The sequence below is a fragment of the Marmota marmota genome, unplaced genomic scaffold (assembly GCF_001458135.2).
Source record: "Marmota marmota marmota unplaced genomic scaffold, marMar, whole genome shotgun sequence".
NCBI lineage: Eukaryota > Metazoa > Chordata > Mammalia > Rodentia > Sciuridae > Marmota > Marmota marmota.
Genome location: NW_026000101.1, coordinates 23,187,112 through 23,207,432, shown reverse-complemented (window position 1 = coordinate 23,207,432; position 20,321 = coordinate 23,187,112).

Here is a 20,321-nt window from a genome sequence, read left to right as displayed (position 1 = left end):
AATGGTTAAATACTCTATGTTCAATCTCCCCAGTACCAAAAAAAAAAAAAAAAAAGAAAGATACACCTAGTGTAGAGTCTCAAGAACATACCTAATTTGATGGTCTTAACTCTAGAACGATTTGGTTGTAATCTATTTGCCACATATTTTATGGTTATGCAGTAGTTTAACATATCTATTTTTAAAAACTTTTAAAGCTTATCAAATGTAACGAACCAACAGATATGTCTTTTGCCTAAAATCATGCTAGCAACATACTGACAAAGGAAAATCTTTTCTCCAACTTTGAATCCATCATCTGTGTCAATGAGAAGGGTGCTCTGGCTGGTAAGAGAGAAGCACACATTGGTGAGAGGTTAGTGAAACTCGATAGAAGTGAACTAATTCTCAGGAAGTGAGTGTCTACTGCCAGACAAAGTACAGGCCTGTAGAGCAACTGAGGATTGCAGAGTTGTTGTCAGTAATCTGTGAGGAGCATGGAGAGCAGAATAGGTGCTGAAGGACCAAGGTATTTGTTAATACCTTGAATAAAACAAAACCAACAAACAAAACTCCAAACTTAAAGACAATTCTAAACCTAACTTTAAAATAGATTATTTTAAAAAAAAATTATAAACAATGATCCTAGGAGCTGCCATATATTCTCCATAACAACATCTGTGCCATACTGACCTGGCTCCATTTCGAAGAAAAATCTCTAAACTTTTCCACTAGTTAAATCTTATAGACATAGTTCAGGTAAATAGTTTGTATTAAAAAAAAAGTAAGAAATAAAACTGGGTTCAAATGAGTTCATGATTTAATGTTTGCATAATTGATAGTACCCAAGGGAGGTGTGATGTCTAACTGAGGAAGATCCCTGGGGAAATGGTGAAGCCCTTTAGGTTCATGGTCCTCCTCAAACTGATTATAAATTTTATGTGTGTGTGTGTGTGTGCATTTTTTTAATGAAGACTTAATTGAAGACATATTTGTTAAACTTACAGGTGGCAAGAAACTGGGAGAAGTTTTTACTATTATGTTTTATAGAAAATCAGGTTTTAAAAAAATCTCAACTGCCTAAAATAATGAAATTCAGCACAGATAATTGGAAAGTCTTAACACTTGAATATAAGCATGATTATTGAGTAAAATTTAACAGTTTAGCAGGTAAAACACCAGGGTTTTGGAAGAACATAATTAAATGTAAGGAGGTGATGATAAGAAGTAACCATTCTACTCTCTATGTCCCAAAAAATTCCAGGAAGGACTTATTCAACACAAATTAACCTGTCCAAAGGTATTGTGGGCTATTTTTATTTCAAGTTTCCCACTCTCAGTTACTATAAAAGAAGTAATGATGCTACCTTATATTTACAATATTAGTTTATAGTTTTAAAGCTTGTTACCCCCCTTCTCCACCCACACTTTTCATTTTGTCTAGACCAAGCTAAGTAAGCATAATAATTTTCCAGATCTTCTCTACTGTACATAATATTGCTTACCTATTTCTTGGTACCTGCAATTGTTTTTACCTAGGATAGAGGTATATTCCTGGAGGATGAGTTACCTCAAATTTCTTTATAAGTGTCTTCTTTCCTCTATAAATACATTCTCCATAGGGGATCTCATTCAGTTTCAAGGTTTCAAATGCCATTTTCATGATGACAACTCTGAATTTACATGTCTATTTCTGATCTTTTCCATGATGTCCAGATTTACTTATCCTACGTCCCTGACATCTTCAGTTGGATATCACAAACAATACAACTTGTCTGACAATACAATATTTCCTTCTAACCTATTTAGCTGTCCATATCAAGCCTATCAGCTTCACCGCCAAAGTAATTCCTTTTAATGACCCATTTGTCCACCTCCACTGCTCCCCCGTCATCTAAGGAAGCAACATCTTCCATTATTTCAAAATCCTTCTGACTCCCTGATTTCATTTGTGCCTCCCACAGGACATTCTCCAAAGCCAAAGACATCTTTCAAAGCACATGTCAGATTTTCCCATGTCCCTACTTTAATTCCTCTAAAGAGTTTTTCATTACAATAAAAAGATGACCTAATTTTCTATCATGACATATGAGCGCTTACTTAATCTGGCTTGCTATAGTTTTTTTTTTTCAGCCCTTTCTCTCATTCTATCAGTTGTTCACTAGAATCAAGGGTTTTACTTCTATTTTTCAAACATTTCAAACTTATTCTTGCTTTAGAAATGGAATTTTTCTTGTCCCTTTGATTGGGATTCTCTGCTCCCAGATTTTTAAGTATCTATTTTTTTTATGTGATTTGTATTTTAGTTCAAAATATTAGTTTCTCAATAAGGACTTCACCCCCCCCATTACTTTCACAACATGCTATTTGTATGTATCTTGCTTTTTTCTTTATTAATTGTCACCCTCTCCTGAGGGTATATGCAGTAGTTGATTCATACCTGCCACCACTGCACCATTAAAACCTAGAACAACACCACTGAACACAGCAGACATAGTGTTTCTTGAATGATGTATTCTGTCATCAGTAATGAGAAGTTTAAAATGCAGTATTGAAATTTCAATAAAGGTGTAGAGTTAATCAAGAAAATATGACTATGAGCAGATATTTTCAGCTTGACCCAGATGAGACCATGAAGAGACTAGGAAAGCTTTAGATTTTCATGGAAAACGTCTCAGTCCTTGAATGACAGCAAATGGAACAGAGTTGGTGACAGGAGATAAGTAGAATGGAGTTGGTGGCAGGGGAGGGAATCTTGGAACAGGAGACAAGATGCAGTTTCAATAATTTGAGTCTAAAACTTTCTCCTCCAAGAATTCACCAATGGGGGGAAAACAACAATAATAAAAACAAGATTTCTCAACCACAGCACTACTGAAATTTTAGGCTACATAGTACTTTCTGATGGGGGCTATTTAGGATATGGTAGAATATTTAGCATTATTCTTGGTCTCTACCCACTGGATGCAGTACCATGTTCATACCATTATCTCCAGATATTGCCAAAGGTCTCCAAAGGGTAAGAGAAGTAAAATCACCTCTGGTTAATATTCACAACTAAAGAATTTTTTTCATATTTGCACTTAATTTACTTTTAGTACACAAAATTGTGTAATTAGATTTTTCTTTTTTTTTTTTTTGAAAAAACAATTGCCTCTTATGATGAAATATTATAAGATCTTCAAAAAGGTAGTAAAAGAGAAAAAAGTGGCTAAGACTTTCATGGTGGTATGCAATGTTTATCTAGACCCAATTGTAAATTTTCAATATTAAAAATAAGAGGTTTTATATTCAATTACAATTAATGGTAGCTTCAAATACAAAAAAACTAGCGAGGTCTTGTGGAATTCTGGGCAAAGAATGAGCTATATAAATAGAGACAGCTGTTTTAAATCTCAGCTTGGGTGCTTTCTAGCTGTGTGACCTTGGATGAGTTATTTAATGCAGCTCAACATCAGTTTCCTCCTCTGTACAATAAGAACAGAATCCCTGTATTTTAGAGGATATAAAGACTAAATGAAGTAATGCATGAAAATCTTTTGCCTGAGTATATATCATAAATAGACTCTTTGGTGGCACATTTTTTCCAAGCTTAGTGGGGTTTTTCTTTTTATGTCATACAAAAGTAGCTAATGCAAATATATACAGTGATACAGAACTAATTTACACTGAAAGACACCAAGGGAATCCTTTATTATTTCCATGCAAATACAATTTGACAGGAGTCAAGTATCAATTAAAGTACTACTTTCTGGTTACTCTTTGGACTACTTGATCATAAAAACCTTCTTAATTAGATCTGATCTTTATACTTGGCACATGCTACCACACTCTCAACCTGTTTTACTAATTTTCATTTTGTTGAGGTATGCTTTCCTTTCAGAAGCAGGTGGGGGTAAAGCACATCAAAGTAAATAAAACAGAAAATTACCTTCTGAAACCTTAAGACAAAAATCTTTAGGGCTATCACCTTCAATTATTGATTTCAAAAGGCCTCATCTCAAATTGGTAATGGAACCATAAGTGAAATCATCACAGGTATGATAACCAGTCTGTGCCTGAACTCTGCATAAAACCTTCAATATTATTACAAAGTGTCAGATTTTTAAAAATCTTGCTATTGATTCTCTGATTAAGGCTTAAACCTTTAAGGTTGTCTTAGCATGAAAATGAGTCACATCTTAATAGTGCTTTGTCAAATTCATTCAAAGCTATGAGTATAGCCTTTGGCAATAAATCATGGGCCTGATATGATATTTGGATTGGTTTGCAATGAGACATTTTAAAAATGGAAGTGGATAAATGGGCCAATATTTGAGCCTTTTAAAAGTGTTAACTGGGCTTTCAAGGTCTCTTATTTAGTTTTCAAAGCTGAGTAGTATTAACTCTAGATAGGGCAGAGGGGTGGGAGGGGAAGGAGGGAGCAGGAGGTTAGCAAGGATGGTGGAATGTGATGGACATCATTATCCAAAGTACATGTATGAAGACATGAATTGGTGTCAACATACTTTATATACAACCAGAGATGAATAATTGTGCTGTATACCTGTAATAAGAATTGCAATGCATTCCGCTGTTATTTTTTAAAAATCAATTAAAAAATTAAAATAGAAAGCTGATAAGTTTTTAAACAAAGTTCTATTTTCTACTTCACAATGAGCCATATTCCAGTTAAATAAAGGCAATGTTCTCTCATTCTTTCTTTCTTTCTCACCTCCCCCTCTGGTTCTTTCTTTTGCTCTGGATTTTTCTGACTCTTACCTAAGTTTCCCTTTCTCTGGATTGTCCTGCCATCTCATTGTCCTTGAGAAAGCAAAACAAAACAAAAAGGACCAAAATTTGGATGCAATTTGTGCTGTCTTATAAGGCCTATGATTGTGGGTTCCCACTATGCCACTATGGTATCATCTCCATGACTCATGCAGATGACTTATTGTCCCTCCAACTGGTACAGTTTGGTGCTCCCTTGGTGCTGGTGCTTGTCTCCGCCTTAGCACCTTTTCTGATAGTCTAACTCTTTCCTTCCTTGCCTGCTTCTACTCTAAACTGAAAATATGTCCCAGCTTTCAGTGCCCACCTCCAAAAGTTTCCAAAAGGATTCACATGCAATGCTAAATATTATGTCTAAAAACCAAGACTCCCAACCAGGACACACTTTTGGTGAAGTCAAGAAAATCCCTGCAGGCAGGTCATCAGAATATTTGCCTCAGGAAAGCCTATGGGGTTCATGATGTGTTGCCCCAAGGAGTCAGTCTTCTCACACTACTATGCCACTAAGTGACTGTGGGAACCTATTTCAGCACAATGCTATTGGTCTAAATATGAAAAGACTCTCTAAATGAGTGGTCATTATAAAAAAGGAGTGTCACTTCTTTCTCTTAATATGTTGACCATCATGGATTACTCTTTCTAGTTGGCATCAATGCTACCCTGTGTTAAAACTTCCTGTGCATCACAGTGGGAAAACCAAGAATCACGCTTCCCAGAATCCCCTTCTTTGTGGCTCCCAGTTAGATTTTGCTGCTGTGAAGAGTAAATAAACTACCATATGTGGGAAGCAAGCATAATGCCTGGAACAAAGTAGCTAATCATTTCAAAGTGCTTTTCTCTTTCTTTCTCAACTATGGAAACTGATATCACATTTAGGGCATGCATACCCAATCTAGTGAATTTATAACATTGAGAAGACCATCAGATATAGTCATTAATCAATAATGATCTTTTTTTTTTCTTCTTGAGAGTGTTAACTATAGTAATTGCAAAACCTGGAATTGAGTTAATATAAAGTCAAAGTGAGGAAGGAATAAAGAACAGTTAAGAGGACATATGTGTTGGCAAATTCATATAATAAGAGTAATTGTACATCGTGTGTCACATCAAGATTAAAATCCATTTTTTAATTAACTAATAATGATTATGCTGTCGTTTTACTGTGCTGTGCATATCTTCTCAGACCTTCTTGGACTTTAAGAGTACAATCTGATGAAATATTAATTAAAAGAAAATTGGTACATTCTGAAAAGCAAGAGAAGGGAAGAAAGTGGTTTTATATATATATAAGCACCTACAGCATATTTGTTGTCTTAAAGAACTTGTCATAGTCTGGTTTGAGGTTTAAGATTGTTTCTACAAGAGTCTTTTGTTGGTACCAGAGTCATTTCATCCTAATTAAGCTGGGTTTTTTTGGCTTTAAAAATATTAAAAGCATCACTCACTGAGCATCTATTCCTATTCCTGGAGTGCTCATGAAATACATCCCTACATGTATGGTTCGTCACTCAGACACAGAAATATGCTAAGAGTATTGAAAAAGCAACTCAATTTCCACTCCCTTCCCTTTCATATTTTGCCAGCTCCTTAGACAAGTATATTGAGGACTCTTATGCAGTTCCTGAGACAATGCTATGAAAAATACAATCTCATTGGCTCATGTTTTCAATCCTAAGACATGAGTAATTTGTGACATAGCCTTCAATATAGCACAATTTCCTCCACTATTAGCTAGGACAAGGTGTCAACACCAGTAGAAGGAACTCTTTGGTTGCAGCATTCCCAACAACTGTAAGGACTCAGTCCAGGATAATAATAATGTGTTTATCAGGACAGATGCTTGTCAGTTTATGCTACTTTGATGCCAAGTGAAGCAATTGAAGGGAACAGACCTTACAGTTAAATCCTAGTGCTGTCACTAACTAGCTTTGGGTTGAAGAGTGAATTAATCTGCCTATCAGATTTCTTGTTTAAAATGGGGATAAGAGTATCTGTTTCATTGAGGCTTAACAGAGAGAGAATAGAGGGACAAGATCTCTCTCTCTCTCCCTCTCTCTCACTCACACACACACACGGTTAGTACAACTAAAGGGCAAATAAATTATGTAAACAATGAAGTGTGAAGTTGATTTATATTCTAGGCAAGATACTAGATTTGCTTCTAGGGTATACACTTGGATCATTTGGCTGAACTCCTGTGCACTTTAGGTTCTGGTTTTCATCACTAAGCCACCTTGATTAAAAGAAAAATTTAAATCCAAATTCTTTTGTAGAAACACCATAGTGATCAGTGTTCCACCTGGTTCTGGCTCTCCTGCCATCTTGGAGTTCAATGATGAAGTCCTGGCATGTCCAAGGTCTGCTTTTTTGATTACTAGTAGAAAAATGGCATGTAACAAAGGGATAAACACAATAACAGAGGCTTCAGTATAGAATTAAGATCAAACATGAAAATACATAGGTTTGCTCTATCTCAAACTGAGCAACATCTTATGAACAATAAGAACTCCACATTCTTTAGTGTTAGGGAGCAGTTCATAACATGGGGTCATAAAGATAATGACCTTCATTAAATACCTGACATTAGTCTATGTGCTTTATATGTATGTGGCTTTTAATTCCTTTCACAACCTTATGAGTTAAGTGCTATCACTGATTCCACTTTGTGATGGGGATAAGTAATGCCAAAACATCTAAGTAATTTTCCCAGGTCCAGAGTTAGCAAGTAGAAGATTTCAACCTAGGAAGCCAGATCTCATGCTTTTTATTTCTGTACTAGTTACCCTACCTGCAGTTTGCAATAGAGCCAAGCTTCTGCCTTTAGAAGGATTCTTAGACTAGTTCTGAGGCTGTGCTGCCTAAGAGATAGGAATGTAAGAAGCAATTTATACAGTGCATTTTACTCTGGAATGAAAGGACTCATTTCCTTGTCAGAGAGCTGCAGACACCTCTGTGTAAAAAAATCCCTGGTCATTACCAGGAGCATTAGTCGCAATCTCTGACAATAAGCAAAGGTTTCTTTGTTCTGATAATGACAAAGATGGGCATTTGGGTGAGGCAGACTATGACACTGCATAGTAACTTGCTTTCAGCATACCAATATCCTAGGGTCATTGTGAAATTTAAGACATTCACAGACTGTATTTAGTGTGGCAATTAGGACATAGTAAGTACTCATTAAACATTAGTTTCTTTCAACTGTCAACTTTGCCAAAACTTTTAATGCTTTCCAATTAAATATTAACCTCAGACACATTATGATACTTTTTCAACATTCAGGAAACCCTTTTGTTCCTGAAAATGGCACTTTTAAAAGCCTTTGCTATTGGTCTGAAAATGCAGTGTGCCTGCTAGCTTAAATAATCCCTTGCCATTAGTGTGTCATTTTTACACTCTCAACCAGGAGCATTAGTATTGGCAGACTGAGCCATGAGAAAGCAATGGCTGTGAGGCACCTTCTGAGAAGATCTTGAAATGTGTGTATCTTTCCCAGAAGCTAAACATTTTATTCTAACATCTACAACCTTGGAAATTCAGCCAGAACCACTTTTTAGGAGTTTGTAATAAAAGTACATACTTGAAAAAGATAACTCTGTTATGTCAATTTCCACACTTATTACAGATTTGGAATTTTCCAATACATCATGAGTCTGGTACCCAAAAAAGGACCTGGTACATGCTTAGCACTCAATAAGTGTGGTTTGAACAAGGAACTTTTTGCAAAGGTCAAATAGCCAAACATCATTTATAATTAACATAAAGTATCACCTGGAAACCAGAAGTATTTTGACAAAGTTTAGTATAATGGGTATGGCTTATTAGGGAAGAAGATGATGAGGAGATAAGTTAGTCTTCCCCATTGCCAATTTACCTAATTAAAAGACTACCTAGATAAGCTGCTGAGAAAATTGCTATTAACAAATGAATACATTTCTGCTGTTGTTCAGACTTCAAAAGTTATAGGAAATAACAAGATGTAGTTTCTCTCTGTAAGGCTCCTGTCCCACTTTCCCATTCCAGACTCTCCCAAAGTAAATTTAGTGTATGCCACAGCTTACAAGACCATCTTGAATAAAATCTCTAAATTTGGTAAAAATCTATCAAGGTATATTTTGTATGCTGAAACAATAGGCAAAATATCCATTTTTCATTTTATTTATGTTTTATAACTAAGCTAGGAAAATCTGTTCTTCTAATAATATTACAAAGACATCATGCATCATGGGAAAGGTTCTATGTGTACTAAAAGTGGAGAGTCATTATTTTTCCCCTTGAGCATCCTCAAATCCTTAATAAGCTACACATTAAAAATAGTGTTTGATTTTCATGTTTTCCATTAACATATGAGAAACATACAACGTACACAACATACTGAAACATGTACAACATATAACATACTGAAAAGTAGACTACTTTGTATCATAACTCTTTACTGATCTATCAGGTCCCTAACGGTATTTGTGACATTCTTAAAAGGGAAAAAAAATCAAATACTCCTCTCACTTAAAGTTACTTGGAAGCATAATGCACCTTGGGTAGCCCCTTTGTAGAATCAGGAGATAGGACATAGGTGGACACTAATTACATATAATCTACTTCAGAAGTAATTAGAAGGTAATCACACATATCTAAGCCAATAACATGTTTCAAAAATGTAATAACAATCTAATTAGAATACACAATTAAAAGTTTAATATTATGTCTGAATTCTGAAATTTTCCAATCAGATTTCTGAAACAAAATTAAATGTCATATCTCTCTGGGAAGACAGAGCAGCCCATTCATTATGACCCACTGAAGAAAAATACACATTGTTAGCCTAAGAATATCCAGCCCCCAGCCAGGCCCAGGCCCACTGAAATGCTGTGCTACTTTTACAAACCAATTAGCATTAGCTACAAAGACCATCTCCCACTCCAACTACTCATTCAGCCACTCAGCAACCTCAGTGATGAGGTTGTTTGCCTACAGTAAAGAGGTGCTGAATATCATAAAAGTAGGCTTTGAGATGGGAGGAGCTGATGGAGCATGATACCATGTTTCAAATGTCCGCAAATAACACTCAGGCAATGCTTCTGTTTCTTTGTTCTAAAACTGTATTTGTAAACAATATATAACATCACATTTTTTTGTGATTATTTCCTCTACCTGCCCCATGGGTTTTGCTTACACTCAGGTCCCTTCTGTCCACATAACAGTGCCTTTGTGTTGGGTTATCTATTGCTTAGCAACTAGCTCTTCCTGGTGCAATATGGTTTCAAACTTACACCATGGATCCTTCTCATTTTCTATGTATACTAGATAAACTCTGTTATTTTTTTAATGGGGATACTAGACACTGGCAAAGTCACATATGAATTCAAAGATTAAATTCTAAGCACTACATGGGGATGTTTAGAGAGTCAACTGGTAGGTGTTATGCATCCTAAAGACAGGCGTTCACAAATAGGCAAGCATATTTATGGGAAATAGGAAGTGAAGTCTGCATAGCTGGTACTCATCTTGACAAGGGCCCACAGCTTATTTGGAATATGGCATGTTTTGATGAGATGATGCCAAGGTGGGAAGAAATGGTGAACATGTTTGTATTACGCACAGAAGAAGGTAAATATCCACAACTTTCAAGATATTTTTAGGCTGTCTTTGAAATGTATTTCATGCTGCAATGGTGTTGGTGGGCACTAGAAATGGAAAAAAAAACTAGGAACTGTAAGTCTCATTGGCACTGAATTCAAAAAATTATGCTGAACCACAGAAAAACCATATATTTCAGGTAGGAATATTGATTAGATTAACAGAATTGCCAAATCTGCCTCAAAGCTCCTTAAAGGTGAATTTTATATTGTAATCTTGACTATGCAAAAGTCTAAGGTTCTATATTATATCCTGGGACAAGGAATATTAGTGGGATAAAATATTCAGTAATTCTTTAAATGACATTTTTTATGTGTTTTTTAGTGCATTATTGTTATATAGTTATAGAATACTGGAGTTTATTTTGACAATCATAAATGCATATAACAGTCTGCTCCATTTCAATCTCTAGTACTTTCCCTTTCCCTCCCTTCTGCTCTCCCTTGACCCTCTTCTTCTATTGGTATTTCTTCTCCTTATTTATTATTTAAATTGGTGCACTATATTTATACCTAAAAGTGGAATTGATATATTCATATATACACATAGCATAATTTGGTCAATTTCATTCCACAGTTCCTCCCCTTTCACTTCTCCTTCTCCCTCAATCCCCTTCCTCTACTTCATTGTTTTTCCCTTCTATTTTCACGTAATCCTCCTTTTTATTCCTTATTTCTTCTAGCTTCCACATATGAGAGAAAGCCTTCAACTCTTGGCTTTCTGAGTCTGGCTTATTTTACTTAGCAAGATGTTATCCAGTTCCATCCATTTACCAGAAAATTTCATTCTTCTTTATAGATAAGCAAAATTCTATTATGTACATATACCACATCTTCTTTGTCCATTCATCTTTTGATGGGGACCTAGGCTGGTTCCATACTAAATAACCATTTGAAACATTACAACAAATCATCAAGGAACAGATTTTTTAAAAGTACTTGTACAATTTAACCTCTCATTTTATTTTCTTATAACATAGTATTTATTCCAGAATGGAGACTTACACAGTATATGGATAAGAACAAAAGGAACTAAACTTAATCACTCCCTTACTTCCTACATATAATCAATGGGCACGTCTTGCTGACCTAGTCCACTGTTCACTCTCAACAACTCACTGTGGCAATTCTGTCCTACAACATAGTATCTCACCAGGATTATGACAAAACTCTCCTATCTGTTCATGTTCAATTATATAGAGTGAGCAAAAGTAAAGTCAAAATGACCTTAAAATGCAAATATGATAATATTAATCTCTTATTTAACTTTTTAAAAGTTCTTTTAAACTTTTTGTTTAGATATACACGACAGTAGAGTGTATCTTGATATATTATACATACATGGAGTATAAATTAGGATCTCATTCTTGTGGTTGTACATGATGTGGAGTTTCACTGGTTGTGTATCCATAGGAAAGTTATCTCTGATTCATTCTACTGTCTTTCCTATTCCCAGACACTGTGCTCTTGGGATATTCACACTTATTGATAAAGTGGCTTTTGAGATCAGGAATAATTTCGTCTCAGCAAATGTACTTCTCTGAATTCATCATGCATTACTCTGTATCAAAGCCACTGTGGCTCTAGCTCCTTTGACCTTTGGTTCAACTCAGACCTCTGTTCAACTCAGGACTTGTCTTACTGCTGTTCCCTCTGTAGGACATATTCTTTTACTCAGCCAACTGCTGCACACTCTACAAGCATAACCTTCCACTTCTACAAGAACATGTTTTTGTCTACTGTGTTCCCAGCATTTATAGGTTCAACCATTACTCCTTTTCGCATTTAACAATTAAATTCAAAAGCTTATTTGTGGAATTATTTGTTTCGAATTAGCTTTTCTATTAAATCGTAAGTTCTAGGGGGCAAAGACTCCTATTATTCACTGTTGAGTTAGCTTAGCATTGCTGTGACCAAAAAACCTGATGAGAACAATGTAGAGGAGAAAATATTTATTTTAGCTCAGGTTTCAGAAGGTCTGGTCCATGGTCAGCTGGCTCCATCACTTTCAGCCTGAGGTGAGATGCAACATCTAGGAGGGAAGCTGCCCAGCTGCTGGTAGCCAACCAACATAGAAGGGAGGGAGGCAGACTTCCTCCAACTGGGTCCCACCTCCCAACAGTATATCCTACTATCAGTGGATTAATCCACTAATGAGGTTAGAGTCCTCATGGTGCAATCATTGCGTGAAAGTCCTACCACTGTCATGTGTGCCATCCCTACACTTGTATCTGAAAAAGAAAAAAAAAAAAACAACCACAAAAAAAAATCAGAAGTTCAAAACTTGTTTGATAAAATAATAAAATGAATAAAATTAACAAACTACCTAAGAGAGATTCTCCTACTATAATAGCAAGTGAACCACCCAGTTGAGAAGGGCAAAATTCTCTTATTGTGAACTCTTCACAAGCCATAGGCACTGAATATACAAAAATAAATGCAATGCTCCCTGCTTTTGAAAAGCCAGCTCCCAGTTTAGTGGGATTTGTGGGAGAAAATAGAGGGCATAGTAAATAGATGAACCAGCAATGTACAAATGCTAAAAGATCTGAACAATATAATATGAAATAGAGAAGTGAACACATTTTGATAATTAAATGTGAACTTTTAATTCCTTAAGAATATGAAACAAAGTCATATTTGAGTCTCAAAAAGAGAATTAACATTCAGTGTTCAAAAGACAGGTCTTGTTTGCTAATGTTTTTGCCTACTGTGTTCCCAGCATTTATAGGTTCAACCATTACTCCTTTTAGCATTTAACAATTAAATTCAAAAGGTTATTGGTGGAATTATTCATTTTGAATCAGCTTGTTTCATTATGTCCATTAGTGGCTCCTTACCAAGATAGAACCAAAGAATCTCTGTGGAAATCAAAGCTGTGTTGACTTTCTTCATCTCAGAGAATGTTTCCTCTCATTCTCCACTTGGTGCTGTCTTGGTTGAGTCTTTTAGGACCTGACTTCTTAGTATCAATGGCTCTACTGGAATTGAAATTTATTTATAATTTTGTTCCTTTTGTTTTTGTATTTGCTATCTCGCATCGCTCCTGAAAATTACATTTTGAAAGTGTATTTGATAGAGTACTGCATCAGAAAATACCTGAGTGAGTGGAGATGTGTAGTTGGGGGTTGATGTGAGAGAAAGCTGGGGAGCAACTATTCTCCTTGAAGATCTTCAACAATTATACAATTTCAATTTGGGGCACATTATATGTTTACATAATTTTCTTTAAAGCATAATAAAAAGTCATGGGCAACATAGTAAAACTAAGGCCATAAGGAGAGAAAGCTATAAAATGATGCTCTTTTTTGATAAATCCTGGCTCTCCCTCCATCCAACACTAATATTGCTCTCTGTACCTCTGGGCTATGTGTGTCTATACTTGGATTTTGACTATGCTATTGATGATGTGTCCATTCTAGATAAAAATCTTGAAATACAGAGTTATATTTTTTTCCTTTTGATTAATAAGTCTTGAATTTGCTAAAGGCTATGTATTTCTACTAACAGAGCAAGCAAATGTTAGTCTACAATATTAAAGCAAGACAGTGTTTCAAAATAAACTATACACATGATTTTAACTAGATCACTTCAAGGCTATGGCTAAGGGGAGAAAAAGGCTTTTAATTGCTTGCTATTATAAATGTTGCACAGCCTAATACCTCACAGTGTGAAGGGTAAATTAGAACAACTTTTCATTGACAAAGATTAAACTTTTTCATTATTCCTAAATTCCTGGGGATTTCCCCCACTGATTCTATGTGTTTTAAGCTTTTCAATTAAATCTCCTGGGTAGTGGTTGCAAGAATGCCCACTGACAATGGAATATTGGTGTCTGGAAGAGTTAAATTCTTTCAATAGATGTTTGTCTTGTTTACTCCTAAATAGACTGAATCTCTCAGCAATGGTACCTTATCAGCACACACTGCTAAAAGCCAAGTGAAGTTTACATCGCCATGCCACCAGAATGGGTTTAATGATAAATTTAGTTTTGGAAGAGAAAGAGTTCCTGAAAAATGAGGAAGTCAAGAACAGTCAGCCTCGATAACTCACTTGTTTTCCCTGGGATAATTTACTTTGACATTTAGGAGTATGCACTAGAAATAGAAACCCTAGTGAACATGCTACCATAGACTGGTGTGACAAATACAAGTTTCTGCCTTCCAATTTTCCATCAGCTTTGCCTCCAACTCACCTTGATCCCTCCCACTGAGTGTTTTGAATGCTTTAGTGGGCTACCACAGAGACTGTGCTGGAATCACAACTGTTTTGGTCTGTCCCTGGGCTGAAGCAGTCAATTAAAATCAGCTTAGAAGCAGCCCTGGAAAGGGTTGTATTTTTTTTCCTATAAAATATTTCTGGTGGGACTAAGGGAAAAGACAGCTTTCAATTTTAAACAGTATATATGCTTGAATGATAGATCAAAACAGCCATGTGGGAAACTGGTAGCTTGGAAAGTTATGTGGTGAAAATAACAATAATATTTTAAATTCAAGTATTAATTCTGATTGAAAAACGCAAGGCAGAAAAGAGGATCCCTAGCTGCCAGGAATGAGGTAAAAGATGAATTCATTTAAGAGATCTTTATTTCCTAAAACTCAAACTTGCCTTAAGCAAGAGAACATTTGTAAGATATTACAGATGGGAGAAGAGGGCAAACAGATCAGTAATTTTATTTTAAATATGCTGTATGTGTTTAATTAGTTTCAAAACAAGGATTAGTGTGAGAGACTGCAGCTGGTAAGGCAAAAGGGTTATTTATTTATTTATTTTTAAATTGAGCAGCTTAAAAATAAGCTCAGTTCAGATTTGACAGATACTTAAAATTCATAGCCCCAATGATAAATTGTGCATCCAAAACCATAAAGAGGGATTCAACTTTGATCCCTTCTTATCACTCATAAGCATGAAAAAAATGTTCACTAGATTGTTTTCCAAACTTTTATTTACAACTTACACCTACTATGACTACTTAAAAATAGGATACTGGATTCAGCAAATCGCCCCGCGGCTAGAGTCTGCAGTGTGCGCTGGGATAGAGACGCAGGGTTACAGCGCTGCAGTTTCTGCCAGCCGCGCAAGCACCGTACTCAGGGCTGAATTCTGGGTTCCAGACGGGGTAAGGAAGCGGTCCTGCTCGGTTCTACACACCGGTCAGTCCACAGAGGAGGCCAGCAGCCACCATCTTGGTAAACTGACGTCACGTCCCCTGTTTTCGACTGACCGCAACTCATTCAGCCATAGATCAGGTAATTCCAGGCTACAATTCGCCTGTGGCTTGCAAACAGATTGCTAGGGTTCTGCGCCTGGGTGCTCCTAAGAACCTGAGCCTATCGGAGCGAACGCCGAGCGCGGGGCGCCCGAGTTCCGGCTCCCGGAACCGCCCCGCGGAGGCTGCTTCATGAACCCTGCCCCTATCAGAGCATACAACAAGCACTAAGCAGCCGAACTCCGGCTCCCGGAACTGAGCCCGCGGGGACTGCTTCTTGGAGCTTACAGGAGTTCGGAGAGGCCGAGCTTACACCGAGTTCGGAGAGGCCGAGTTCCGGCTCCCGGAACTTCCCTGGGCCGGGGCTGGGAGCCCGCGGAAACTGCTTCTCGGTAGGGGTCCTGCCGAGGGCCGGACAGGACTCACCCGTTGCTTTGGTTGCCCGGCAAAGGGAACGAAAGGCTGACATTCGCATACGATATCAACATGGCAGAGATCTGATGTCAGCAGAAAGCGGCGGAGGAGAGAACTCCATCAATACCAGCGGTGACATAAGCAGTTGGTCTCCTGGTAGGGGGGGTGAGGCACAGTCACCTGAGCCTCCTCAATTTGTCGTTGAGCCAGAGGGGAGAAGCCGGGCCGCCGCCAGCGCCCGGAGCAGGCCCAGCGGCTCGCCAGCGTGGTGACCGCGTGACCCCAATTGGAGAGGGGGTGGGAGCGGAGCCGCCACTTGCACCCGCAAGGTGGGCAGACCCGCGACCCAGGGGTACATGGGCGTGGTAGGAGGGGCAGGGCAGAGCCGCCGTTCGCGCTTGCAAGGTAAACAGACCTGTGACAGCCGGGCGGGTCAGGCCCAGTGGCCTGCCAGTGTGGTACACATGTCACCCCAACTGGAGTAGGGGCAGAGCAGATCCTTCTCCCACGCCCGGATCAGGCCCTGCCGGTGGGGTGGTCACGTGACCCAAATTGGTGTGGGGGCGGAGCGGAACCGCCACTCGTGCCCGCAGGGTGAGCAGACCAGTGATCAAACTGCAGATCAAACCCAGGGGTCCGCAGGCGTGGTAGGAGGGGCAGGGCAGATCCGCTGCCCGCGCCTCCAAGGTAGGCAGACCTACAACAGACCGGCGGATCAGGCCCAGGAGCCTGCCGGCGTGGTACAAACACCACCCTAATTGGAGTAGTGACAGAACAGAGTCGCCGCCCGTGCCAGGAACAGGCCCAGCGTCCTGCAGGCGGGGTAGTCACGACACCCCATTTGGAATAGGGGCAGAGTAGAACCGCCGCCCGTGTCTGCAGGGTAGGCAAACCTGCAACCGACTGGCGGATCAGAACCGGTGGCCTGCCGGCGTGGTACACTCCTCACCCCAATTGGAGTAGGGGCAGAACAGAGCCGCCGCCAGTTCCCAGAACAGGCACAGCGACCTGCTGGCGTGGTAGCCACGACACCCCAATTGAAATAAGGAGACAGCAGAGCCGCCGCCCGCACCTGCAGGAAAGATACGCAAGCAGTATGAAAAGACAAGGAAAGAAAGGACCACAAGCAATGCAGGTCAACGCAACTTTAGAAGAGGTAACAGCTGCAGCAGATGGAATGTCAGATAAAGAATTCAGGATATACATGCTTCAGATGATCTGGAGTATCAAGGAAGACATTAAACAGCAAAATCAGACAATGAAAGATCACTTCGACAACGAATTACGCAAACAAATCCAGGAAGCAAAGGATCAACTATACAGGGAGATAGAGGTTATAAAAAACAAACAATCAGAAATCCTAGAAATGCAGGAAGCAATAAACCAACTTAAAAACTCAATGGAGAATACTACCAGCAGAGTAGAACACTTAGAAGATAGAACATCAGACAATGAAGACAAAGTATTTCAACTGGAAAAGAACATAGACAGCTCAGCAAGACTGTTAAGAAACCATGAGCAGAACATCCAAGAAATATGGGATAACATTAAGAGACCAAACTTAAGAGTCATTGGGATACAGGAAGGTACAGAGCTCCAAACCAAAGGAATGAGCAGTCTATTCAATGAAATAATACGAGAAAACTTCCCAGACTTGAAGAATGAGACAGAATCCCAAATCCTAGAAGCCTACAGGACGCCGAATGTGCAAAATCATAAGAGATCCACACCTAGACACATTATAATGAAGATGCCCAACATACAGAATAAGGAGAGAATTTTAAAAGCTACAAGAGAAAGGAAGCAGATTACATTTAGGGGTAAGCCAATCAGGATAACAGCTGATCTTTCAACACAGACTCTGAAAGCTAGAAGATCCTGGAATAACATATTTCAAACACTGAAAGAAAATGGGTTCCAACCAAGAATTGTGTATCCAGCGAAATTAAGCTTCAGGATGGAAGATGAAATTAAAACCTTCCACGATAAACAAAAGTTTAAAGAATTCGCAGCTAGAAAACCATCTCTTCAAAACATCCTCGCCAAAGCATTACAGGAAGAGGAAATGGAAAATAACAATGAAAACCAACAGTGGGAGGTAGGACAGTAAAGGGGGGGGAAATAATCAAAGAGGAAAACAAACCATGTTTAGTAACAGAAATAAACAAATATGGCTGGAAGAACAACCCATATCTCAATAATAACCCTAAATGTTAATGGCTTAAACTCACCAATTAAGAGACACAGGCTAGTAGAATGGATCACAAAACAAGACCCAACAATATGCTGCCTACAGGAGACGCATTTGATAGGAAAAGACATACATAGGCTGAAGGTGAAAGGTTGGGAAAAATCATATCACTCATATGGACTTCGGAAACAAGCAGGAGTGTCCATACTCATATCAAATAAAATAGATTTCAAGCCAAAGTTAATCAAAAGGGATAAAGAGGGACACTACATACTGCTTAAGGGAACCATACACCAACAAGACATAACAATCATAAATATTTATGCCCCAAACAATGGTGCAGCTATGTTCGTCAAACAAACTCTTCTCAAGTTCAAGAGTCTAATAGACCACCATACCATAATCATGGGAGACTTCAACACACCTCTCTCGCCACTGGACAGATCTTCCAAACAAAAGTTGAATAAGGAAACTATAGAACTCAATAACACTATTAATAACCTAGACCTAATTGACATATATAGAGTATACCACCCAACATCAAGCAGTTACACTTTTTTCTCAGCAGCACATGGATCCTTCTCAAAAATAGATCATATATTATGTCACAGGGCAACTCTTAGACAATATAAAGGAGTAGAGATAATACCATGCATCTTATCTGATCATAATGGAATGAAACTGAAAATCAACGATAAAAGAAGGAAGGAAAAAGCATACATCACTTGGAGAATGAACAATAGGTTACTGAATGATCAATGGGTTATAGAAGACATCAAGGAGGAAATTAAAAAATTCTTAGAGATAAATGAAAACACAGACACAACATATCGGAATCTATGGGACACATTGAAAGCAGTTCTAAGAGGAAAATTCATTGCTTGGAGTTCATTCCTTAAAAAAAGAAAAAACCAACAAATAAATGATCTCATACTTCATCTCAAAATCCTTGAAAAAGAAGAGCAAAACAACAGCAAAAGAAGTAGAAGGCAAGAAATAATTAAAATCAGAGCTGAAATTAATGAAATCGAAACAAAAGAAACAATTGAAAAAATTGACAAAACTAAAAGTTGGTTCTTTGAAAAAATAAACAAAATCGACAGACCCTTAGCGATGCTAGCGAAGAGAAGAAGAGAGAGAACTCAAATTACTAGCATACGGGATGAAAAAGGCAATATCACAACAGACACTTCAGAAATACAGAAGATAATCAAAAACTATTTTGAATCCTTATACTCCAATAAATTAGAAGATAGTGAAGGCATAGATAAATTTCTTAAGTCATATGATCTGCCCAGATTGAGTCAGGAGGATATAGACAACCTAAACAGACCAATATCAATTGAGGAAATAGAAGAAACCATCAAAAGACTACCAACTAAGAAAAGCCCAGGACCGGATGGGTATACAGCAGAGTTTTACAAAACCTTTAAAGAGGAACTAATACCAATACTTTTCAAGCTACTTCAGGAAATAGAAAAAGAGGGAGAACTTCCAAATTCATTCTACGAGGCCAACATCACCCTGATACCTAAACCAGACAAAGACACTTCAAAGAAAGAAAACTACAGACCAATATCTCTAATGAACCTAGATGCAAAAATCCTCAATAAAATTCTGGCGAATCGGATACAAAAACATATCAAAAAAATTGTACACCATGATCAAGTAGGATTCATCCCTGGGATGCAAGGCTGGTTCAATATACGGAAATCAATAAATGTTATTCACCACATCAATAGACTTAAAAATAAGAACCATATGATCATCTCGATAGATGCGGAAAAAGCATTCGACAAAGTACAGCATCCCTTTATGTTCAAAACTCTAGAAAAACTAGGGATAACAGGAACATACCTCAATATTGTAAAAGCAATCTATGCTAAGCCTCAGGCTAGCATCATTCTGAATGGAGAAAAACTGAAGGCATTCCCTCTAAAATCTGGAACAAGACAGGGATGCCCTCTCTCTCCACTTCTGTTCAACATAGTTCTCGAAACACTGGCCAGAGCAATTAGACAGACGAAAGAAATTAAAGGCATCAAAATAGGAAAAGAAGAACTTAAATTATCACTATTTGCAGATGATATGATTCTATACCTAGCAGACCCAAAAGGCTCTACAA